Here is a 5,814-nt window from a genome sequence, read left to right as displayed (position 1 = left end):
ACTGGTCAACATTGACTAACCAAAAAATTCAGAAGTGTTGCCAGGCCTTTGAAATCCAAAATAGAAGGGGGTGGGGGGGTGGAATTTTTGGCAGGGCAGAAAATAGTCTTGCGAAATCCCCCCCCCCCCCCCCTTCTAAATTTCCTTAATTTTGTGCTAGAGTCAAATACTTCTTGTGTTTATGCTACACATCAGACCTCAGAGATACTTCTTTCTATAGATAATTCAATACTTCACTCAGGATGTGGCATACTTGTAAGAGTGAATAATTAATGCATGTGTGTTATATTAAACATAGAGGAGGGAGTAAATGTAGGCAGAGCAATTAAACATTTCAGAACAACTATTCTGAGTCCGAATAAGACATGGGAGATGGACTGACGAATTTTGGTAAAATGATGATTTAATTTATATGACTTAAGACACTATGAAAGCAAATAGCCAACCGAAACTGCAGAACATTACTGAGTGCCTCCCCGCGATAATAATCCTAACATAAATAAATTAAACTGAATAACGCGCCTAATGTGATCCAGAAACCTCAACTGGCAAGCAAGTCGCAGCAAATTGAAGAATTGAGTCGTGTGTTTGCGTTCAAGCTTGCGAAGGGGGGGGGGTGGGGGGGGGATTCTGCGCGGGGGGGGAGCTTTTCGGCACAGGTTTTCACCGTGCTACACCCGTACAGCTACCTCTCTAACTTAGGGCTGCTGCACCTATGTACAGTACCTTTAAGTCAAAAGTTTGGACACACCTATACTCATTTTCAAGGGTTTTTCTTTATTTATACTGATTGTCTACATTGAAGGAATAGTGAAGGCATCAAAACTATGAAAATAACATATGGAAATCATGGTATTGTTAACCTAAAATAGTAAAGAATTAAAAATGTGGTTTTTTATTTTTGCTTGTTGTTGTCTATTCTGTTAAAATCCGCCCCCACCCCCCCAAAGAATAGCTTTTATTTGTGTGTAATGATTTGTGTGTTTTTTTTTTAAAAAAAAGTTTTTTTATTGATCTTTTTTGTCCAAAAAAAGATGTAAACTGTTTTTGTTTTGTGCTTTAGGTGACTCCCCGGGCCAAAATTTTGGCTGGTTATGTTTTTGGTTTGTTTTAATAAAAAGGTTGTCTCAATGCACTGTTTCACTTCGCACAGGCAAAGCATCAAACCGAGCTTCATCGAGTAGTCCCACGGATGCTTTTTCAATTAAACAGGTGTGCCATGTTAAAAGTTCAATTAAGTTCTATTGGTGAACACCCAGGGGTGGTAAGGTGGGAAAGGCAGAAATCACATGCAGCATGGAGTCCTGTCTCTTCAATAGGTATATCTGCACTGAGGACAGCTGCAGGAAACTCCTTAGGATCGTCCGATCCATCAGACCTCGAATACAGCTCCTACAGTAACTTGTGTCCACAGGGGATAGCCACTTGGCTCCTTCAGTAGAATCCACGATAGACAGAACTAACCATAAATGGTCCAGCTAGAATTCCCTGCTGAGCCATTTGGTCTTTTGTTCACTTTCCAACACAGACATAGAAACAGAGACCTTAAGTTTTTAGAGAAGCTTTGGTAGGAGGGGGATGGACTTCCTGGTTTCTGCCAGGAGGTGGAATTTTGTCTAGAGGGAGGGAAGATGTGAGCCATGTAATGCCAACACACAAAATTGAAAGTCCTGTGGTCTAATGGGTCTAACTGCTTCTTCGCTGTTATACCTCTCCAAAAGGGTTTCGAATCCCGGCCCACCGCTATTCAGCACACAACTTCTATCTTCCTCCAGAGCTAACAGCTCACACTCTTCAAAGAAAAGGTTCCTGAAGTAGTCCTTTACGGCACATATGTCAGAAGTCCAAGCCCGCGGGCCACATCCGGACCCGCGAGAAGGTTTTTTTACGGCCCCTTGGGATGATCTTGATTTAGCTTATTAGAACCGAGCCCGCAAGACCGCAGCAAGCCGGCAATGCCCCGCAGATCTTTTACACGCACGAATACTACATTTCCCAAATGGCAGACGGTGACGCACCGAGGCGTAAGGCTGCTTCATTTCAAATTTTATTGGGCAGAATCATGCAGTCGTCAGCATCACAGTTAAAATTAACTTTTCCAGATACCCATCAAAAATGGCAAAACGGAAGGTGGATTGCACTTGAGAACCGGGGTTTCAACAAGGTGGTAGTCGGTAGTAATGTTCACGGAGTAGCTGGAAAACCTGTGTGTCTTGCTGTGTGGAGAAAAGTGTGGCGGTAACTGAAAGAGATAAATCTGAGACGACATTATGAACGAAACACGCGGACAAAAACAAGAATATGGGGACATGGAACAAAGGGCCTACAAAGGCAGAGGATAATTAAAACGAGGCCTCAAATTCTCGAAGGGCTCTGTGTCAAAAAGCAAATCACAAGGCCAGGCTGCTGTCAAGGCCAGTTTTATTTTGGTAGAGAGATCGCTAAATCAGCCCGGCCATTTAACGGAGGGGGATTTCATCAAAACCTAGCAATGATTTAAAGTTTGTGGTACGAATTTGCCCGCAGAAAAAAGGCAAACTCTTTTTAAATGTGAGTCTGAGCAGAAACACATTGTTTGCCGAGAGAAGTAGACCCAGTTGTCATCAATCTAAAAGAGCAGCTTGTGAAAAGGCGAAAAGATTTCATTGCATAGTTCCTTGGCTGTTTGGATGAGAGCACCGACATTTTCTGACAGTTGCCAGTTGTCCAATTTTCATCCGCGGAGTGGACTCCCAGCCTAAGCGTGACAGAGGAGTTTTTGGCTTTAACCGTCCTATGCATGGCACAAACTACGGAGGCATTGAATTTGGGTATGATAGAGGTGTCAAGGATGTGTAATGAGATGGAGCTGCCTTTGGGAAACTCGTGGGTTTGACACCGACGGAGCCACTGCATGTGTGGGACAAAGGAGCGGACTGGTCGGGAAGATACGGGAAAGATGCAGAGGAAAACGCGACAGGTGAGCTGACAGCCTTATCTATTGTAGTCAATACACCAGGAAGCCGTTGTGGCGGTAAAGCCTTGAAAATGGAGCATGTAAATGAGCATCATCAACGCGCACGAGTTAACTTTATCAGAGCCAAAAGTTTTGAATCAACCGCCAGTTCAAGGCATTTTTGACGGAGTTATGAAGACCGGAAGGGATGGTGATTTTGCCTTATCGACAGAGGTGCGATGGCTAAGGCCAGGAAAGGTGCTTCAAAGAAATGTTTCGAGCTTCGTGAGGAGATTTGGTGCTGTTTCCTTGGATCAGCAAAGGGAAAGACACAAACACATAGCTCCGAGACGAAATGTTTCTGTGTGAAATGGCTTTTTCTGTGTGACAATTACGAGTCATCTGATGCGAATGAACTTGCAGGCTGCAGGGTCGGGAATCATGTTATTCTCTGATATGTTACGATAACAGTGAAGGCATTTAAAACCAAACTGAGACTTGTGGGAGACGCAAAGTGCGGAAAAGAAATTTGGAAGCCACTTCCCAGCTGGCCAAACGCATGAAAGAAGAAGCTCTTCGTACCAGTGACGTTCCCGAGGCGCACAGTTTGGCTGATAAATAGGTAATGCTTGCCGCTGACTTTCGACGCCGATTTGCGTGACTTTGAAGCACAAAAAAGGCAGGTTGGAACTGCTCGGTAACCCATTTTGCTTTGACGTGGAAAGCTCACCACCAAACCTCCAAATTGGAGTATGATTGACCTCTCAATGCAAATGGATGGCAAACTGAGGGCAAAAATATGCGGCAGTGGGTGCTGAGCGGAGTTCGCCCGTTTCCTCCCCCGACACAATGCCCGCAGCTGCGCATACCAGGCTGCTCAAAACCGTTGCTTATGTTTGGCAGCACATACTCTGTGTGAACAACTGTTTTCTTTGATGAAACCTGAGAACAATAACATCACCCAGAAGTCGACTTACGTGAAACACCTACACTCAATTCTGAGGATTTCCTCAGCTCAGAGGCCTTACCACCCGCACACATTGTGAACTTGTTGGAAAGATGGGACAACCACAAGTATCACACTCAACCTCAAACAAGTGAACATTACTGTGCAATCACATCTATTTAGAGTTTTTACTCAGTTCAAGTTTAAAAGTTAAAGTTTAATATTGTTTTCAACGTGCATGTTACTTTTCTCCTTAAAACAAGTGTTGTTTGTTTGATTAAAATAGATTTTTGCAACTTTATTTTATTGTATTTCAATCCAATTAATATTTTTAAAAATATTTCAGTGAGTGGATGATAGAAAATTGCTAATTTAATGTTTTTTTCTTTGAAAGTAAATTTAAGCCCACTTTTGCTAAAATAGAAAGAAATATGGCTACTGATTGGTGCTTTGAATACGGTTTCTTTCAATTTAATGTTCATCGGTTATGGGGATTTTTATATAAAGGAATTTTGTTCTTTTGTGGTCTGTTGAAATTAAAAGATTACTGGACAGAGACACCAGTAAGAAAATATTGGCTTTTTTATCTGATCATATTGGAATATATTTGTTAAGGTTTTCTTCAAGTCAGGTTAATTAGGTTCACTAGACTATATGCGTCATTTTAAAAATGTTTCAAATGGAACATTCCGATACAGTCCGGCCTCGGCTTGTAGCTAAATTTTATTATTTGGCCCTCCGTCCATTTGACTTTGACACCCCTGCTTTACGGGTTCTTCGATATTGAAACTGTGGGGGAACCCCTATAAGTTCCTCAAATAACCCCTTTTAATGGATCCTCGAAGAACCTTTTGAAAGAACCTTGTGGGGTAAATTTTTGGAACAGCCCCCCTCTCTATTATTATTATTTATGATAATATGCATAACAATAACAACATTAACACAATATTTTAGTTGTCAGTGTTTATGATTTTAGTGGCAATGCAGAATAAAAAAATCTAAATATGAGGGTAAACTTCCAGCAGAGCCCCAAGTTACATGGTATATCCTCTGGCGTGTTGATGTTAATGGTTTGATGTTCTCCGTATCCACAGCCAGAATGATTTTGCAGTGCATGGGGATTGAACAGGTTTCCTGTTAATTCAGCAGTGTATGCAGGGTGAAGTCTGTGGAATCCCCAAACATTTTTATTATACAGATATGTAACACCACATGCACATGACAGTATGTATACCTGCAGACACAGAGACACAAAAGTGAGCAGTTCAGTCATCTGCACCCAATACATCTAGCCTTCAACATATCCTTATAGCTTACCTCTTTGTTGATTGATATCCATTGAGTTGTGTACATTTTCTGTTTTAGAAAAGATTTCAGAAGACTGGAGGCTGTTATAGCAGCAAATGGGCTTCAACTCCATATTAATACCCATGATTTTGGAATGAGATGTTCCGATGAGCAGGTGTCCACATCTTTTAAAGAGAGTAACATTTGTTTTCCAACAGGTGACGCTCCAGTAACACCGCATTATGTGATCCAGAACTATTACAGCCCCCTATTCACATAATACGTTTTGTCTCAAAGTGTAATTGAAATAAGTTATCCATACCTGAACTACATATAGCCAGAAATAAATATACTGGATTTGAAACAATGTGAATGACTGATTGGCCTCTGTGTGCAGAATGGTTTGTATAGTCTACCTGATTGTGATCAACCACGTTGAACATTGTTAGCCCTACATAAAATGGACCCAGACTTGACATTACCTTTTGCCGATGTGTACATCTACTAGACAACACAAAGGACACTAATGCATTATGTTATCTAATACTATTTACATTTCAGTTCTCTTGGAGTCTTGATAAATCTATCCTTTATTCAAAACTAGTGGGAATATAGCCTTTTCCTATAAGTAAAAAAAATAAATTAA

This window comes from Salvelinus sp. IW2-2015, unplaced genomic scaffold, assembly GCF_002910315.2.
Source record: "Salvelinus sp. IW2-2015 unplaced genomic scaffold, ASM291031v2 Un_scaffold16303, whole genome shotgun sequence".
Taxonomy (NCBI): Eukaryota; Metazoa; Chordata; class Actinopteri; order Salmoniformes; family Salmonidae; genus Salvelinus; species Salvelinus sp. IW2-2015.
Note: the sequence above shows the minus strand (reverse complement) of the source record.